This window comes from Sciurus vulgaris (genome assembly GCF_902686455.1).
Source record: "Sciurus vulgaris genome assembly, chromosome: 11".
Classification (NCBI taxonomy): Eukaryota; Metazoa; Chordata; class Mammalia; order Rodentia; family Sciuridae; genus Sciurus; species Sciurus vulgaris.
This window is the reverse complement of record NC_136472.1, coordinates 49921552-49942340: the sequence shown is the minus strand read 5'-3', so window position 1 is coordinate 49942340 and position 20789 is coordinate 49921552. Positions and strand designations below refer to the sequence as shown.

General features: G+C 37.1%; 1 pseudogene across 1 annotated transcript; it reads left to right on the top strand.

The window, feature by feature from the left end:
• The first annotated feature begins 19509 nt into the window (after positions 1–19509).
• On the top strand, positions 19510–20152 carry LOC306639820 (AP-3 complex subunit sigma-1-like; annotated as a pseudogene). Its single transcript has 2 exons — positions 19510–19670; positions 19732–20152. The product of its transcript is annotated as an AP-3 complex subunit sigma-1-like (transcript).
• Positions 20153–20789: the final 637 nt, after the last annotated feature.

The following is a 20789-nucleotide window of genomic DNA, read 5'->3' as shown; positions in this document are numbered from 1 at the left end:
TGGCAACTGGCAGAGAGCAAACGGCATCCTGATTATGCCTGGAGAAAGGCAGGAAGCATTTACAATTGGCTGTATGATAATCAGTTCAGCCACCAAGCACGTGGACAGATATACTTTACATGTATGCTTGAGCGAGTGATCGCTTGACCTTTAACAGGATTGGATGGACATATCTGGTTACAATTGCTTATGCATGAGACTGCTTATATATTGAGGGTGTTATCTGAATAAATACCCTACAGAAAACTCGACTCACAATGGATCAAGGACATAGGAATTAGACCAGAGACCCTGAACCTAATAGAGGACAAAGTAGGCCCAAATCTTCATCATGTTGGCTTAGGATCAGACTTCCTCAATAAGACTCCCAAAGCACAAGAAATCAAAGCAAGAATCAATAAATAGGATGGACTCAAACTAAAAAGCTTTTTCTCAGTAAAGGATACAATCAAAAATGTGAAGAGAGAGCCTACAGAGTGGGAGAAAATCTTTTCCACACGCACTTCAGATAGAGCACTTATCTCCAAAATTTATAAAGAACTTACAAAACTTTACACCAAAAATACAAACAACCCAATCAATAAATGGGCCAAGGAACTGGACAGACACTTTACAGAAGAAGACATACAGCCAATTAATAAATATATGAAAAAGTGTTCAACATCTCTAGTAATTAGAGAAATGCAAATTAAAACAACTCAAAGATTTCATCTTACTCCAATTAGAATGGCTATTATGAAGAACACCAACAATAATAAATGTTGGTGTGGATGTGGGGAAAAAGGCACACTTTTACATTGCTGGTGGAGTTGCAAATTGGTGCAGCTACTCTGGAAAGCAGTGTGGAGAATCCTCAGAAAACTTGGAATGGAACCACCTTTTAACCTAGTTATCCCACTCCTCAGTTTATACCCAAAGGACTTAAAATCAGCCTACTACATGAACACAGCCACATCAATGTTTATAGCAGCTCAGTTCACAATAGCTAGATTTTGGAACCAACCTAGATGCCATTCAACAGATGAATGGATAAAGAAACTGTGGTATATATACACAATGGAATATTATTTGGCCATAAAGAAGAATAATATTATGGCATTTGCAAATAAATGGACAAAATTGGAGAATATCGTGCTAAATGAGATAAGACAATCCCAAAAACCAAAGGACGATGTTTTCCCTGATAAGTGGAGAATGATATATAATGGGGGTGGGAGGTGGGGAGGGAGAGAAGAATGGGGGGAACTTTAGATTATGTAGAAGGGAACGAGAGGGAGGGGGGTATGAAAAATGGTGGAATGAGACAGACGTCATTACCCTATATATATGTATGATTACACAAATGGTATGACTCTGTGTCGTGTACAACCGTAGAAACAAAATGATGTACTCCCTTTGTGTACAATGAATCAAAATGTAATCTGTAAAAATTTAAAAGATAAATAAAAAAAGAACAAACAGGACAAATAAGAATAGTAGATTTAAATATAAGCATGTTGATGATTACATACCTGTAGCTGGTATATGTATATTAATTAGGAAGCAAAGATTGCAAGATTGCATTGAAGAGCAACATACATATGCTGACTCCAAAAAAAAAAAAAAAACCACATAATTTTAATATAAAAATAAAATATAAAAGGAAGAGGTTGAGAAAATACATATTATGAAAATACCAATCTTAGGAGCTACATTGACATTAGGCAAAGTAGACACCATTACTTCAGGAATATTATTTGTGAAAACAGATACATTTCATCAAAACAAAGAGTTCAATACATCAAGGTGCAATGGCTAGAAATCCTAACGAAGAGGTTATAAAGTGATATATATCTAATAACAAAACTCATAAATTTTGAAGAAAACAGAACTGGAATTAAAATTAGAGAAATGGAATGGGAAGTTTTGATACTTGCATCTCAGTAATTATAGAATTATTACACAGAAAGTTAGAACATAGAAAATATGAAAATTATTACTGACTAATTTAATCTAATTGATAACTTTTAGATGAGTATAACTAGAAATGACAGAAAAAAAATGATTCTTTTGAAAAGTGCATGGAATAATTATTAAAATAGACCAGATGCTGGGCTATTTAATAAGTCAGTAAATTAAAAGCTATTAAGTCTAAACAAAATAGTCTGCCTTAACAATTAGATTGCCAAAGGATATCTAGAAAATTCACATTAATTTGGAAATTATGCAGCACACTTCTAAGTAACTATAAATCAAAACAACACAAGGGAAAATTAAACTCTTTTGAAATGAAAGACAATGAAGTCACAGCATATTAAAATTTGTAGAATAAAACTAGAGGCATTTTTGAAGGGAATTTAAAGCTGTAAATGCTTAGGAAAAAAATCAATGATTTATAGTTTGCCCTTTGGGTGCTTGAAAATTAAATTAAATCCAGGGGAAAAAGGATTGAATAATAAAAAGAGAAAAAATTCATAAGATATAAAATGAGCAAATAATTGAGGAAATCATTGGGATTTAAAAAAAACACCTCATTCTTAGGAATGATTAATAAAAGTGACACCTTTCTAACTAGAAGTACATGGGGGAGATAAGAGGAGGGATGTCTGGCCAGTATAAGAAACAACAGAGAGAGCATCATCAAGTTTCTATAGATATTTAGAAGCAAATGAGGAAATGTTTTGAAGAATTTGTAGCAACAGGTTCATGAATTTAGATGCATTTATTAAAGTGCCTAAAAACACAAATACTAGAACATGCACCAAAAACTCCCAAAGTACTATAATATTATATTGGTAAAATATTGATTTAGAAATTTAAGTCCTTCACCTTACCCCCCCGAAAAACAAAAACACAAAACAAAGCCCACATGACTTAGTGGATAATGTCTATGGAGCATTGAATAAAGCAATGGTCTCATTCTTACACAAAGTTTTCGGGACCTGAGAAAGAAGGGTACTTCCAAACCCATTTTGTATGGCCAGAATTATTGAAAACCAAAAGAAAACATTTCAAGGAAATAAAGTATATATTGATATCCTTCATGAACATTGAATGAAACCCTTGAACTAGATGTTGAACAAACAGCAACATAAATATTATAATGTGACTGAATAGAGTTTACCACAAAAGTGTGAGGATGATTTCATGTTGAATATGTATTCAACATAATTAGTCTTTTCAAAAGTGTGAAAGTAATTCAATGGAGAAATTATCCATTATTAAATAGTGCTGGAACAACTGGATATTCACAGGAGAAAAAAAAAATGACCTCAACCCTTACCTCACACTTTACACAAAAAGTTAACTTGAAATGAATCATGTACCTAAATTTAAAACTTAAATCTTTAAACTTTAAGAGAAAAAACATAGGGTAAAATATCTGTATCCTTGGACTAGTCAAAAATTTCCTAGACAGATCACAAAAAAAGAAGAAATCAATAAAGGATGATAAATTGAACTTTATTAAACTTAATGCTTACTCTTCCAAAGACATGGTATTAGTCATGGTTCTCCATAGAGAAAAGCAATAGAAGACAGTGATGATAGTAAGACACCAAAATAGATAGATAGGGGATTTATTAGTGAAATTGGTTCACAAGATTATGAAGGATGAGAAATCTCATAATTTGTTTTCTGCAGGATATAAAATCAAGGAAGGTGTGTGCTTCAGTCCAAATCCTGGGACTTCAGATCCAGCAGAGTTAATGCTGTGATTCTTTATCTGAGACCAAAGCCTAAGACCTTTATGGGCTGCTGGTGCAAGTTATAAGTCCAAAGACCAGGGAATCTGGAGCAGGGTAAGGGTGCTCTATCTCCAAAGAAGGGGTGAGGGAACAAATTTGCTTCCCTCTTTTGCTCTATCCATGCCTTCTGAGAGTTGGATGGTTTCCATATACAGCAGGATAAGGTATATATTCTTTCCTCAGTCTACTGATGCAAACATCTTTTGGATAGACTTCACAAATACCCAGAAGTAGTGCTCAACAGATGAGTGTCCTTTAATTCAGCCAATTTGATACACAAAATTAACCGTAGATTGTATTAGGAAAATAAATAGGCAATCCACAGACTGAGAGAAAATATGTATCTGACATGAGATTTATGAAAACTCATAAAGCAGTTTTCAGTAACAGATACTTTAAAACACAATATGAATTAATGGCCATTAACATTTGAAAATTTACTAATAATCATTCATCACAAGTGAAATGCAAATTAAAACCAAAATGAGACACCATTACCCACTCCCTAGAATGAGTAAAATTGAAAAAGACAAATAGACTCCCATACAAGTGTTGGTAAGAATGTAGAGCAAATGAAACTCTCATAGATGACTGGTGAGAACTTAAAATGGTTCAACTAACATTGTTTAGAGTACATAGCAATTACAAGAACATGTACTACATATATGTATATATATATAAATATGTATATATATATGTATGTATATATGATTTCCCCACTGAACTAATGATGACACATAAACACAGAAGTGAAACAACCCATATAGGTGATGCTAAAAACACTAGACACAGGATTTGGATTCAAGGACAAGTGAGACTGTTTCTTAACTGCCAGGCTGTACTTTTCATCATGTGCTCACCTTCATATTTTTTATTTTTTTAAATTTTAACTAATACTCAAGATGTAAATATTGTACATATTAATGGGGTATAATGTGATATTTTGATACACGCATACATTATGTAATGTCTAAATCCCGTTAAATGTATACATTGCCTTAAACATTTATCATTTCTTTATGGTAAAGCATTCAAAATCCTTTCCTATAACTTTTGGAAACATACAGTGCATTATGGTTATCTATAGACATCCTGTGCAACGGCACAACAGAATTTCTTACTCCATTTTAGCTGTCACTTGGCTGTCATTTTTCAATCTCTTCCCATCTACTGTCTGTCTGTTCAGTCTATGGTAGCCTCTAACAAACAACCCAATTAAAAAATGGGCAGCAGTCCTAGTTAGACATTTTTCAAAAGAAGACATACCAATGGCCAATCAGTACAGAGAAGAGGGTCCTCACCAGTCATCAGGGAAATGCAAGTACATATCAAAACCACAATGAAGTATCATGTCACCTCATTTAGAGAGTCTGTTATCAAAAAGATAAAAGATAAGGCTGGCAAGGATGTGGAGAAAAGGGACCCTTGCACACTGTTAATACAAGAAAAGATTAGTCTAACCATTATGGAAAATAACATTGAAACTCCTCAAAAAAATTTAAATAGAACTATCATATGATCCAGAAATACTATCACTGGGTATATATTCAAAGGAAATGAAATCAGCATGTCAAAGAGATGTTCATTGAAGGACTAGACATCATATACCCAAGAAAGGGAAACAACCCAGTATCCATGAACTGATGAATGGATAAAGGAACTGTGGCACATGTATACATGGAATGTTCTTTTACCATAAAAAAATGAAATCCTGTCATTTGTAAAAACAGGAATAGAACTGGAGATCATTATGCTAAGTGAAATAATCCAGGCCAGATAGACAAGTAACACATGATCTCACTCATAAATAATCTTTAAAAAGTGATTTATGTATTTTTAATACAGAAATTTCTGAAGAATAAGAATCAGTGATAAATTTCCAATATTATCTTCTGATAGAGCAGGTTGTTTTAATGGCTATCACCTCCTATCTCTGGATATTTTGTCTCCAGACTCAGAATCTTTGAGGTTTTATTACCATTATATTTGTCACAAATTTCTCCTAGGAATATTTCTGCTAGACCCACTCCTTTGATCTGGCACAACTTAAGTCTTTCTTGAAACTGCCATCTGAGCATAGGTGGGATCAGGAGGGAAAACTCCACATTTGATTATGTGCTGGGCTTTATATTAAGCACTTTAGATATTCTATCTTTTTTATTTGTCAACCCCACTTAGTAAAACAGGGATTCTTATCTGTATATCATTCATAAAAAAAAAAAACTGAGGCTTGAAAGGAAGGAAAAGCTTTCCATGTATACAACAATGAATCAACAGTTCTTGTCAAAAGTTGTCCAAAAATGAACTAGCTGTCTGCTAAAAGTAGTATACATATTTGGGAATTTCAGTTACCTTGAAAATTATTTACAAAAAGTAGAGTGTAAGATTGTGATGAACTATGACATACTGCATCATGATTGATTTTTTTCTCTCTAACATTATGCAATCAAGAGGTAGGGAGGGTACTGGGGCTGGGGATATAGCTCAGTTGGTAGACTGCTTGCCTCACATGCACAAGGCCCTGGGTTCAATCCCCAGCACCAAACAAACAAACAAACAAACAAAAAACAAACAAAAGAGAGAGAGAGAGAGAGAGAGAGAGAGAGAGAGAGAGAGAGAGAGAGAGAGAGAGAGAGAGAGAGAGGTAGGTACTGGAGAAAGCAACCAAAAAGGGGCTCTGGTGAGCATGGCCTCAGATACAGAATGCAAAATCCACAATTGCACCACCTCAGCAGCAAGTCTCTCGGGTTCTGAGAGATTGTGGTTTCTTCGACTTGGGATTCATATGTGGAAATGAGATCACTCCACACTTGTGTCCTCACTGCAGAAAGTTCCAGGATGAAGAAGACTTGCCTGGAAGCACTCTTTCTTACAGATGGTTTCTTGTTTTGGTAAAATGCTTTTTCCTGGAGTAGGGAAGTCACCTTTCATCTTATGGAGTCACTAATATATTGAAGGAAGAAAAAAATCAAAGTTAACTAAAAGAGCTTTTAAAATAAGATGACAAATGGGGGTGTAGCTCTAAGGAAGTCACTTGGTCTATTCATAATCCCTTGCCTTTCACACTGGAGCTCCAACTTATCTCTGCATTTTGATCAGCCTTCATTTTTTATATTCTTCTATTCTTTGTCTCACTCTTCTTCCTTTCTTCTCTTCTTTGTTTACTTCTCCTCTTTTTTAATTGCCTCATCAGAGGAACCCAGTAAAACTTCATCGCTGAAAACTGTCTCACTTCTTGTTTGTAAGAGATAAAAACCATTCTCTTTCTCTTTTAGGATCCATTTTGCAAAGACAGAACATAACATGTTGAAGTAGCAGAAAAGACAATTACTTCATTCTGCAGAAATATGGTTGTAGCACAAATGAGAAAAAATTATCAACCATTTTAGCATAATATTTTTTTACCATTCTTTCAATCATTGTATAGCTAATGTTTATTGATACATTCAAATATATTCTCATATTTTAACAATACATATACAATATGTATGTATATACAGTAACATGTACAAGAAAGAAACACACACACACACACACACACACACACACACATACAAATTAGAAAACAGTTCGAGTCTTTGTGGGAACATAGAATATGCATTCAAGGAAACATTGGGGTATTGGTACCAAAATAGACAGGTAGATCAATGGTACAGAATAGAGGACATGGACACAAACCCAAATGAATACAATTTTCTCATACTAGACAAAGGTGCCAAAAATATGCAATGGAAAAAAGATAGCCTCTATAACAAATGGTGCTGGGGAAATCTGGAAATCCATATGCAGCAAAATGAAACTAAACCCCTATCTTTCACCCTGCACAAAACTCAACTCAAAATGGATCAAGGACCTCAGAATCAGACCAGAGACCCTGCATCTTATAGAAGAAAAGTAGGTCCAAATCTTCAACTTGTTGGCTTAGGATCAGACTTCCTTAACAGAAATCCCATAGCATAAGAAATAAAAGTAAGAATCAATAACTGGGATAGATTCAAACTAAAAAGCTTTCTCTCAGCAAAGGAAACTATCAGCAATGTGAAGAGAGATCCTACAGAGTGGGAGAAAACCTTTGCAACTCATACTTCAGATAGAGCACTAATTTCCAGAATATATAAAGAACTCAAAAAACTCTACACCAAGAATACAAATAACCCAATCAACAAATGGGCTAAGGAAATGAGCAGACACTTCACAGAAGAAGATGTACAAGCAATCAACAGATATATGAAAAAATGTTCAACATCTCTCGTAATAAGAGAAATGCAAATCAAAACTACCCTAAGATTCCATCTCACCTCAATTAGAATGGTGATTATCAAGAATACAAGCAACAATAGGTGTTGGCAAGGATGTGGGGAAAAAGTACACTCATACATTGCTGGTGGGGTTTCAAATTAGTGCAGCCACTCTGGAAAGCAGTGTGGAGATTCCTTAGAATACCTGGAATGGAACCACCATTTGACCCAGCTATCCCACTCCTTGGCCTATACCCAAAGGACTTAAAAATCAGCATACTACAGAGGTACAGCCACATCAATGTTCATAGCTGCTCAATTCACAATAGTCAGATTGTGGAACCAACCTAGATGCCCTTTAATTGATGAATGGATAAAGAAACTGTGGTATATATGCACAATGGAATATTACTCAGCCATAAAGAATAATAAAATTATGGCATTTGCAGGCATTTGGATGAAATTGGAGAATATCATGTTAAGTGAAAAAAGCCAATCTCAAAAAACCAAAGGAAGAATGATTTGGCTGATAAGTGGATGATGACACATAACGGGGGTTGGGAGGGGGGCAAGAATGGAAGAAGGAGGGACTGTATAGAGGGAAAAGAGGGGTGAGGGGAAGAAAATAATTTTAAAAAAAAGGAAACATTGGCAGGTAAATACAAAGTTTCATAACATTGAGTGAGGAAAAAAATGGTTATACACCAGCATTCTTGACATGCACCCACATTGGCACACATAGTTTTCTTAACTGAGACATAATGACAAAGATCCAGACACTTATCTCAGGTGAAAGGAGTCTTCTAGATAGGCAGTTCCAGGACTTGTTCATTTTTAAAAATTATACCAGCAGGAAAATGTGGAAAGCGATGACAGAGGATGGGAGAGCAGTGACTAAGATTGGGTTTCTCTGATGATCTCATGGCTGTGGCATGCACAGTACCTCGGAATATTCCTGTGCAAGGGCACAGGATGCTTAACTGCTGAGGGAATGCCCTGTATGTGGAGGCTGTGTGCAAGAGTCCTATCAGCTCTGATCTTGATTTCAAGCACACAGCACCTGGGAAAGAAGGAATTCTTTTGCTAGACAACCACAATGTTTCACTCAACTCTGCTTCTCCCTGCTGGCTTTACAGTAACTTTAAACAAGGAACTTCCTTGAGATCTACACAAAGCTCCTAACATTGCACTTCACAACTGTGGATTGCAACTGCAGAAAATCTACATAGATGTCCTAGTTTCTGTAACTTTTCTGAATACAAAGAATAATGCTCAGGTAGTCTTTAACCTGATAATGAGATATATATATACGTGATTGCTGGCATAACTTTTTAGACCTGCATCTCCATCAGAGCAGAGCTCCATTTGATCCCAGTTTAATCTTCAAAATCTGTGTCTGTGAATCTTTATTTTCCAATCCCCCTTTCGTCATGCTGGTCATGGCTAGAAAATAACCCATTTGGGGCTGGGGAGATAGCTCAGTTGGTAGAGTGCTTGCCTTGCAAGCACAAGGCCCTGGGTTTGATCCCCAGCAGCACAAAAAAAAAAAAAAAAAAAAAAAAAAAAAAAGAAAATAACCCATTCTTTCTTTTAAACCTGCCATCCTTAACTGTTGGTTTTTATGCTTATTTTTAAAATGTCATAGAGTTAGATTGCTACTCTAACTCTAGGTTTCATTGTGGTAATTGAAGAAGAAAGAAGTATATTAGACAGGAACCTCATTCAACAACAAATTCACTCCTGATAATTCAATTTTTAAAGTACTCTGAAACATATTTGCTTACTAGTAAAACCATTGAAAGGGTGGGAAAAAGACCCTAGGCTCAGCTTCCAGAAGACAAACCCAAATACCACCATACCACCATAAAACAAGTCAGAGGCTTCTGCCACTCTGATTGTTTAGCACTAAATCCCAGAAACTTGTTTCACTGTGCTACAGTCTAAAAAAGATATGTTCCCTCTGGAACTCACGTTGAACTTTAATCCCCATCATGTTCTATGAAGAAGACCGACCAGGTGGGACCTTTAAGAGGAGATTAGGTATGTTTAGTCAAGAGTGGATTAATTCAAATTCATGAAATTAATGGATTAATGGGTTATCGGGGCATTGTGTGAGTGGGTCTTCTGTAAAAGTCAGTTTGGGTAGGCCTCTCATGTGCTTCCTGTCCCCAACCATGTGATGCCGTGCTCCACTTCAGAATACTGCCAGCAAGGAGGTGTCACCAAATGTAGTCCTTCAATTTTGAACCAGAACCATGAGTCAAAATAAACCACTTTTCTTTATAAATTGCCATGTGATGTTTTTAGCAGCAGTATGTTTAGGATATACTGAAGCTTGTTCACTACTACATTTGTATCAGCAATATGGTCCTAGCTGTTGGGTGACCAAATGTCAAGATTTCCCTAAACTAGGGATAGAAGATTTTCCACGGTGAAACTGGAAACCCTGGGAAAACAAGGTTGAGTAGGTCACCTTACTTCACCACCACCAGGAAACTATCACCTCTGCCATTGATGATACTGACGTGAAGATCCCTTCGGGTTAACCAGCCATGACAACACATGCACATGCCGCACAGTTTGTTTCCTAACGGCGCTCACTTCCAGATCATTCTCATGAGGGTACATGTGACAGACAGGTTTAGAATGTATGCCTGTTCAATTTTAAGACCCTAACTTCTGTGCCAGGAAATTCAAATGATAATGAATAATCATAAATATGATAACCATTCACTTCAAAAGGTGAGGGATCTGTATCTATCATTCTGCTTCTTATACCTTTCTGTTCTATCAGAAAAGAGATTAGATTTCCCAGAAGCCCTTGTTGGCAAAAACTGGTTTGTATGACCAAATGTAACTGCACTGGAGACTGGAGTGAGTTCTGGGATGTTCAACTCCTACAGGGAAAAGCCACAGAGGAAAAATGAATTGAAAGTGGCACTGGAGGAGTCAACCAACAAAACTGCTGGGAGGACACTTGTATTTCTTTTTTCTATATTGATACAGGTATTGCCAGTAGCAACAGTTTTGTTGTTGTTGTTGTTTGACAGTTATGGATATCATCAGCATGAGAACTACTTCAAATTTTTAAAAGTCTGCTGATATTTTAAATTCAGAATTCTGAACCCACCATAAATAAGCCTAAATCAAAATCCCTAGAAGTTGGGGCCTGAGGAGATCTGCACTCTTATAAAACTTCCTAGGTAATTCTGATGCACATTAAAATCAGAACATTGCCAATAAGGAAAGAAATGTTCCAAGACATAAAACAGTTACATCTGGGCGGTAGTTTTAGGTGAATTCAAAACTTTGTTTTCTTGTTTTACCCTTTTAATTTTCAGAATGAATAAGTGTAAAGCTGATTTAAATTTAAAAAATTAAAATGAAACACTTATAATTTGCTCAAAACACAGAGAATTAAGTCATGGACAAATATATGAGTGACATGGCATGAGAAAGAAGAATTAGAAGACCATATAGGAATAATGCTGAACTGATGCAGCAGCGAGATGTGATGACATAGGTCTGCAAGCAGGGAGAGTATAAAGGACTGAACCCAAGCTGGGTCCAGAAGACTGTGGACTTGGAATGATTTGGCCTCAAAAGAGAAGGCTAAAATTTGAGGAAATGGTTTAATCATATTGATTAGTGTTAAACATGCTGTTTCATGTTTGGATCATACATTATGTTTCACAAATCCTTCCCTCAATTTGTATCCTACTCAGAACATATGACTCCATTTAGGAAGGGACAGATGTCCTTAATGCCATCATGTATTTAAAAAAGAAAAAGTAAAAGAAAAAAATGAGAAATTTTAGCTCTTTCTTATATTGTAAGATAGAACCAAAATTTTACCTACTATATTTGTGACTTTTCTCCTTCCCAGTTTAATTATTTTAATCACATAACTGCTTTACTCTTCTATTTTTTTTCTCCAGTACTGGTGAGCATACCCAGGGCCTTCAGCATGCTAAGCAAGTGCTCTACCACTGAGGGATACCCCTGACCCTAACTGCCTTGCTCTTAATATAATGGCATCTATAAATGAAAGGGAATTCAACACACTGGGGGAAGCAGCCCAAGTGCATTTCCTCTTAATGATTCATGTCATTTTCTATACATGATAAGTTTTTCCTTTTACTCTTCCTACCCTTTGCCATAGTTCCCTTAATACATCATTGCAGGAGATTATTTATAGGTTTGTCTCCTCTGCCAACTGGATGACTCTTAGTGATCTTATTTATCTTTATACTTATAGTGTTTGCATAATATCCCAGACCATGTGACTGCTTAATAATTTTGGTAAATGAAAGGAAAAAAACATGATGCATATGTGTACACTTTGATTCAAATGACTCTGAGTTTAGCTTTTATTCAGATACTGTAAAATATTGAGTGATTCTGAGTTTTCTCATAGGCAAAATATCGCATTATTATTGGTATGGTTTGAATGTATATTCCAAGATTCTTGTGTTGGAAAAGTCCTACCCAGCACAACAATGTTGGGTTTATGGAACCTAATAAGACATGATTAGATAATGAAGGCTGTTTCCTCTTGGAAAGATGAATTGATATTACTGGAGTGGGTTAGTTTTTGTGACAGTGGGTTATTTTTAAATTAAAATGAGATTTGACCTTCTCTTCTCTTGGGCATTCTTTCTTGTCCATTCATATTCTATTGTGGGATGACACAGTAGAAGGCCCTTGCTAAGTGCAGGTCCCTTAACTTCCAACCTATTCACCTCCAAGACTGTAAGAAATAAATCTCTGTTCTTTATAAATTGCCCAGATTAGGTACATTGATAGAGAAACACAAAACAGACAATTTTATAATATTATTGTGTTAGTCACCTTTTTGTCACTGTGACAAAAATACCTCACAAGAAGAACTTAGAGGAGAAAAAGTTATTTTAGGTAATGGTTTCAGAGGTCTGCCAATGGCTGCTTTGCTTTGGTTCTGTGGTGAAGCAGAACATCATGGTGGAAAGGCATGGAGGAAGAAAGCTTCTCAGTTTATGACAGCCAGGAAGCAGGAAGCAGAGAGAGAGAGAGAGAGAGAGGACTAAAAGCCCCAATCTGTACACATGGGACTCTGGGGGACATTTCAGGTCAAAACCATAATCATTCATATCATACTATACCCTGTTATATTTTATTATACACCTACTTCACAGTGTTACTGCAGGATTACATAAACAGTGCCAAAACTTAATAAATGGTCAGTGACACATAATGCTTTCAGAAACTGGGTTGACATAATAATGTTTTTATTTGCTTTTCTCTAACAAGGGTCTTTCTATAGAAAATTATCTTTCTTGTTCAATTTTTTCATCCCCAAGTACTTGGAGTAGAGTCTGACACATGGAAGATGCATAATAAATAATTTTTGAGCAGGACCTGGTGGGACATGCCTGTAATCCCAGTGACTTGGGAGGCTGATGCAGGAAGATGACAAGTTTGAAGGCAGCCTCAGCAACTTAGCAGATCCCCAGCAACTTAGTGCAATCCTGTCTCGAAATAAAAAATAAAAAATTCTGAGGATGTAGCTCAGTGGTAAAGGGCTTCTGGGTTCATTCCCCAGTCTCAAATAAATAAATGAATAAATATCAAAAATACAAAAAAAAATAAATAAAATGAATATGTTTTGAGGAAATGAATGAATTTAATTTTAATAAAAATACATTGAGGGGACCAGGTGTGGTGGAGCATGTCTGTAATCCCAGAGGCTCAGGAGTTTGAGGCAGGAGGAATGTGAGTTCAAAGCCAGCCTCATCAACTTAATGAGGTCCTGAGTAACTCGACTAGACCCTGTCTCTAAATAAAATAATAAAAAGGGGTAGGGATTTGGCTCAGTGGTTAAGTGCCCTTGGGTCAATCCCTGGTACCAAAAATCCCAAACCAAAAAAAAAAAAAAAAAAATGAGGAATACAAAAGTGCCTAAATTTTACTCTGTCAATCATAATTCCATTTCTCTTTTGTTGGGGGCCGCTGCCCTGTAGGGCCCGCAGTGGTAGCTGGCCTCGCTCTATGGCGCCGAGAAGCCCAGCTGCAAGTGCTTTCTATTGGCTGACTGATCTCCTCCATGTCTGTGCTTAGCTCGTGATCAGTACATGTCCTCATTACCCACCATTAAGTCTCCAGGAGCCAAACGCCTGACCCATTAAGGTGATCGGCTGTTATATCCCATAAAGCTGCGTATTTTGAGTGGCGGCAAGAGCAAGCAAGGCAGAGCGAGCAAGGCAAGGAGGGCAGGCAGCAGCTGCAGGACAAGAAAAGAGGCGGCCGTGGCGCGACGAGAGAGGAAGAAGAGAGAAGTGACAGCTGCACAAGAGAAAAGAAGGAGAGAGAAAACTGCACGACAAGGGAAGAAGGAGAGAGAGAGCTGCATGACAAGAGAAGAAGAAGAAGACGGCGGTGGTGGAGGAGGAGGAAGAACCAGGCACTCGGCTCAGAAGCTCTCCCATAAAAATAAAGACCTTAAAACTTCATTTGAGAGCCAAGTCTTCATTGTACTCGCTGGATGGGGCATCTTTGAGTCCACAATGGGAATTTTATGCATAAGGATTCCAAAAATGAAACAAAGAATTCCTCTAAACAGTTTTATTGGGCTGGGGATATAACTCAGTTCATAGAGTGCTCGTCTGTTAAGCACAAGGCCCTGGGTTCAATCATTAGCACTGAAAAAAAAAGTTTTATTGTATATTGTATGTCAAATAACTAGATACAGACCTTTAAGATATAGTAAGCAGCTGCAGCTTGTGAATGAAACCCAATACTTTCGTCTCAATTTAATTATTGGAATTGTATCAAGCATAGTACAATCACATGAAGGAAAAAAAGCAAAACAAAGGAGACGAGAGGGTCACATCTGCTTAACTTACTCCCTCAGTTACATTAAAGGAAGTGGAACAAAAGGAACCACACAAGTGGGCACTTGATATTTTAGCCCAATAATCTGGCTCAGTGGTACAGGTGGCCTAACCGATGTTTTAAATTTTGTCTGGGGTATCATTTCTCCATTGAGGGTAGCAAGGGTTGGGAGAGGTGATACAAATGAAACCAGGGCCTTCTAAAATTTTTAAAAATATATACTATGTTTTTATAAATAAAAATATATTTTCATTTTTATTTATGTCTACATATCATTTCCCAGTTATTAAAAGTAGCTTGTTACTACAAGAGGATATGCATATTCTTTCCTGGGTTACCACACAAAAGGAATCCCAGAATAGAATCTTTACTTGTTGGCCTATATAGAATAATAACCCTTGAAATGCTGTAAACAGAGGAAATAAATCCTCGAAGTCCTTTTAGTCCAGTAGTCAAATCTTAGAACATTATGGCACATCTTTAAATGGGGCAGTTTCTCTAACAGGTAAATCAAGTATGGGGAAGGGACTCTGGAAAGTATGGAATCCATCTGGTCTTCAGTTCTTAATTCTAAATACCTACCTGCAACCTGGATGGATCATCTAAACTCTCTGCTCCTCAGTTTTATCCCTGGTCAACTTTGGCCTACATAATCTAAAGTTCTAAAATTATGTGCTTCAAAAAAAAAAATAAATAAATAAAAGGTTATTGTTTCAACTCTGGCTTTTTAAGGAAATACAAGTGACTTCAACCATAGAATTTTAAGTCTGCAAAAACTAGATTTAAGATTTACGTAACATTTTCACCAAAGTTTTAAACTGGACCAGTCTGATGGCAAAGCTATGGCGCTAAATTCTCTACTGCTGAAAGTAAGTGCAGGAATATGTGTGTTCCTCAGTGGAAGCAGTAGTACATTTTTTGTCTAGACTATAGAGAAGCACATTAAAAGTTGCAAAGTCTCAATGAATTTCCATCTCTCTCACACCAAAGTATTATTGCCTCAAGTCACAATTTACCTGCTAAGGAACCAGAATTTCCTCTGCTTGATATTTTTCATTGACCTCCCAGAACCTTTCTCTATTACCACAAGACTACCCTAGGGCTAGAAACAATTGGATCCCCTCAACCTTTTTTTTTTTTAAATTCTCAATAAGATTGTAAGGGCTATAATAGCAAAACATATTTGAGGGCAGTAGTGTCAGGCAGTACTTTCCTTGGGCTTTCTAGTTTCTTTGGTTAGAGAAAATCTCTAATGAGGACAAGGTCACCGAAACCTTTGAATTGTTATACTGCTTGGTGGTACAGACTGTATTTCTAGTTTTGACAAAAAACAAAAAAACAAAATCCTGGCCCATTCATTCAGTATTAATTTATCCTATTAACTGTTTAGATGCCAGACACTGAAAAAATATGAATACTAATTAGTAACTTTGAGGCAATTATGATAGTCTAGATATTGTGATCTGTGTGTTTTATACATAGAATTTAATGTAGCCTCACAACAGCAGCTTTATTGCTATTTTCTTCCCAAGGAAACTGGGATATGGGCAGAACAAGGAACTTATCCATGCAGGATGATTACAGGAGCCAGGTTCAACCCAGAAAAATCTGAGAATGTATAGCTACATCAGGGAGCCAGAAATGAGTAGTCACTATGTAAAATTTCTTTAATTATGATTTGATTGTTACACTCAGCATGTAATTGTGATAAAGACTGAAACACAGCATTGAGGGCTACTGGATTCTATTGAAGATGTTAGGAAATGTCTCCATGAGGAAGGGGCACCTAAGCTGAGACATAAATGGAAGGAGTTAGGTAAAAAGCACAGGGGTGGCAAGCTTCCCAGGGAGTACCTGCTTTAGAGAAAGAAAAAGTAAATACTATGTAAAGTCAGCATGTATTGACTAGTTAATAACAACCCAGCTACACTAAGTTTCTTATATAGAGATGATTTATTTTAATACTCATGGAAACTCTTGAAAGTAGATATTACTATTAATATTATCCTCATTTCATTTATGCATAAGAGGAAAACTGGTATGGTTAAGTAATGAATCAAAAGCCAAACATCCAGTAAGGATGGGCAGAGCCCTGGATCTACCTCAGTTTAGCTCTAGAATTTAGATTTTAAGTGGGGAGGAGTCTTATGCCTGTAGTGGGTTGAACATAGTTCCTCTGAAATTCTTATTCACCAGAACCTTGTTCACCCAGAACCAAATAAGTGATCTTATTTGGAAATATGGCTTTTGCATGTGTATTAGGGATCTGAAATGGAATCATTCTGGATTTAGAGTGAGCTTTAATTCTGAGGATGGGTATCGTTATAAGAAGAGATGACACAGACACAGAAAATAAGCTCTGTAAAGATAAAGGCAAAGATTAGAGTGATACATCTATAAGCAAAGAATTACAAGAATTTTCACCAACTGCTGTAGGCAGGAAAGAAGTGTGGAATGATTTCTTCCTCACAGAAGGAACCAATCTTGCTGATCAATGTGAATTTGGTCCTTTTGGCTCCTGATCTATAAGAAAATAAATTTGTTATTTTGAAGTCACTTAGTCTGTTGTAATTTGTCTTGCAAGTTTTAAGAAACTAATGAAATACCATTTGCTACAAAAGGAACATCATAATATGATTTAGGAGGATTTACTTATTAATAATTTTTACTGTTTATATGATTGTCAAGCATTTTGGCAAGAGTTATGGAAAAGAAACATCATGCAAATATAGACCCCTTTTAAAAGACTGCAGAGAAACTCTCATATATTAAGTATTTACTGGTCAGGCCCTGTGAGAGGTGGCTATTTAATTCAAGTTATCATTCTTCTCACTTAGATAAAGTAATTTAGAATTAAAACTTCTGATTGTCTTCTCTAAGCTGATACCTTTCTACCAATGTCAGTTGGGGCTAGATCCCCAATTCCAATGAAAGGATAAAGGAAAAATTTCACTGAGTGACATATACTTGATCTGGGTCTTGGATGTGAGTGACAAGGGCACTGGTAATTCCAGAGGCGGGGCGGGGGAAAGGCATCGTGGGAACGACTAACAATAAGCATGAAGGCAGAGGAGCAGGGAGGTTTCTTGTGAGTCATACCATGTTCCTTTTGTTGGAGTGTGTAGAGCACTAGCAAGGAGAGGTGGAGAATCAGTTTGGAATAGTAGATTGGAACCAATTGCTGACTAATGAGAAAAATTCAAGAAGAACTGGAAAATTATTCACAAAGATATTGAAGTTCTGGAAGACTTTGCTAAAACAAGTGTCACTTCAGGGACATGAGTTCCACAGGGGAGTGGAGAATTACCTGGAGAATGGAGGAGTCTGGTGACCAAGGCTCAGGCAGGAGGCAGATGCCAGAAGAGATCAGGGCAAAAATCCACTCGCTCCTTGAATACACTCAAGTTCAAATCCCAATTATTCTTTGATGCAAAAATATGTTGTGCCTTTCCATGATACCCAAAGAGGGATCCATACTATGTTTTCTGGGTTCCCACTGAAGGGGAAATTTTTACCCTGTCTGGACCCCTCGGTATGCTGTGATGAAAGAGGAGGATATTCACAAATTCTTCGCAGGAATCACCTAGTTGACACCAACATGGACTTTCAAATGGAACCATATATTTACGAAAGGAAAAGTGATGGCATCTACATCATACATCCAAACAGGACTTGAGAGAAACTTCCACTGGCAACTCATTTCATTGTTGTCACTGAAAATCCAGCTGTCAGTGTCAAATCCTTCAGGCATAAGGGCCAGTGGTCTGCTAAAGACTGCTGGTGCCAACAGAGCCTTTTTTATTGCTAAATACTTTACTTCTGGAACCTTCACTAACCAGATCCATGCAGCTTTTGGGGAACCAAATGTGGTTACAGATCTCAGGGCTGACCACCAGCTATCACAGAGGCTTACCATTGTGCTGTGTAACATGTATTTTCCTCCGTATTATGTGGATGTTGCCATTCCATGCAACTCAATGAATCTGATGTGGCAGATGCTGACCCAGGAAATTTGGCACATATAGCACCAAGTGGTATCTAGGTCTATAGAGATCTTTAAGAGATAGAAAAGGAAGAGTCATTGTAGCTGAAAAAACGAAGGGAGTGCATGGATTCCTGAGTTCACCTGCTCAACCTGAGCAGACTGAGGTTGCAGACTGGTCTGAAGGTGGGCAGGTACACTCTCTACCTGTTCAAAAGACCCCAGCTCATGACTGGCCTGATCAGCCTGCCACTGATGACTGCTCTGTAGCTGCCACTGCTCAGCCACCAAATGAATAAGAACAACTTTGAATGGCCTCAAACTAGATTTGCACAGACTCTTAAACAAGAAAATGAAAATTAGGTGGACCAAATGCAAACACCAATTTTAAAAAATAAACATTTTCCTTGTAGCAGGAAGCATTATAGGTTCTGGGAATAGGATTGTGATAGGCACAGTTCCTATCATTGAGTGTTCTCTAGTTCATTTAAAAAGAATGCAAAACAAAGGTCCAACAGATACTGTGGTAAGCAAAATAAAAGCTTTCCCCAAACATTCTTTCCAAAATCCCCAGGATCAAGGTGGGGGCAGGTGGGGGCAGGTGGGGAAGGATCACTGGCGAGATCCCAAGGGGAGGATCTCGCGCCCACCCCTGCCCGGGTCTCCAGTGCCCACCCGTTGGCCCAGCCCAGCCATGATCAAGGCGATCCTCTTCTTCAACAACCACGGGAAGCCAATGCTGTCCAAGATCTACCAGCCCTATAGTGCCATACATGACAGCGAATCATAAGAGAGACTTTCCATTTGGTATCTAAGAGAAATGAACATGTTTATAATTTCCTAGAAGGAGGATTTTCATAATCAGTCTTAAGCTATGTAACTTACTGTGTGTGACCTATGGAGTTAAACCTAATTAATTGGAGGATCTGACAGCAAACTGATTTATAGATGTTATGCAACCCTACATTTTGTCTTTTATATGGATTCTTCAAAAAGTGAAATTGGCATTTTAGATTTAATTCCATATTTGTGGAAACCTTAGACAAGTGTTTGGAAAATGTCTGTGAACTGGATTTAATTTTCCATGTAGACAAGGTTCACAACATTCTTGCAGAAATGGTGATAGGGGAATGTTATTGGAGATCAACATGAATGAGACTGTTACACAAGTTGATGCACAAAATAAACTGGAGAAATCTGAGGCTGGCTTAGCAGGAGTTCCAGCCCACACCATATCAGATGTAAAGAATACGAATCTTCCTGAGATCCCAAGAAATCTTAACATTGGTGACATCACTGTAAATGTGCCAAACCTTCCCTCTTATTTTATTTTTTAAATTTTCATTCATAATACACAAATGGAGTACAACTCTCAATTCTCTGTATACATAGTAGAGTTATACCATTTCAGTATTCATACATGTACAAAGGGGTAATGATGTTTGTCTCATTCTATTATCATTCCTTCCCCCACTCCCTCCCCATCTCTCATTTCCATCTCCACAATCCATCCTTCTTCCATTTTTCCCTTACCTCTCCTGCCCTTGTAATGTATCATCAACCACTTATCAGAGAAATCATTCCACCTTTGGTTTTTTGGGATTGGCTTTTTTCACTTAACATGATATTCTCCAATTTCATCCATTTACCTGCAAATGCCATAATTTTATAATTCTTTATGGCTGAATAATATTCCATTATGTATATGTATCACAACTTCTTTATCCATTCATCAATTGAAGGGCATCTAGATTGGTTCCACAATCTGGCTATTGTGAATTGAGCTGCTATAAACATTGATATGGCTGTGTCACTGTAGTATGGTGATTTTAAGTCCTTTGGGTATAGGCCAAGGAGTGAGATAGCTGGGTCAAATGGTGGTTCCATTCCAAGTTTTCTAAGGAATCTCCACACTGCTTTCCAGAGTGGTTGCACCAATTTGCAGCCCCACCAGCAATGTATGAGTGTACCTTT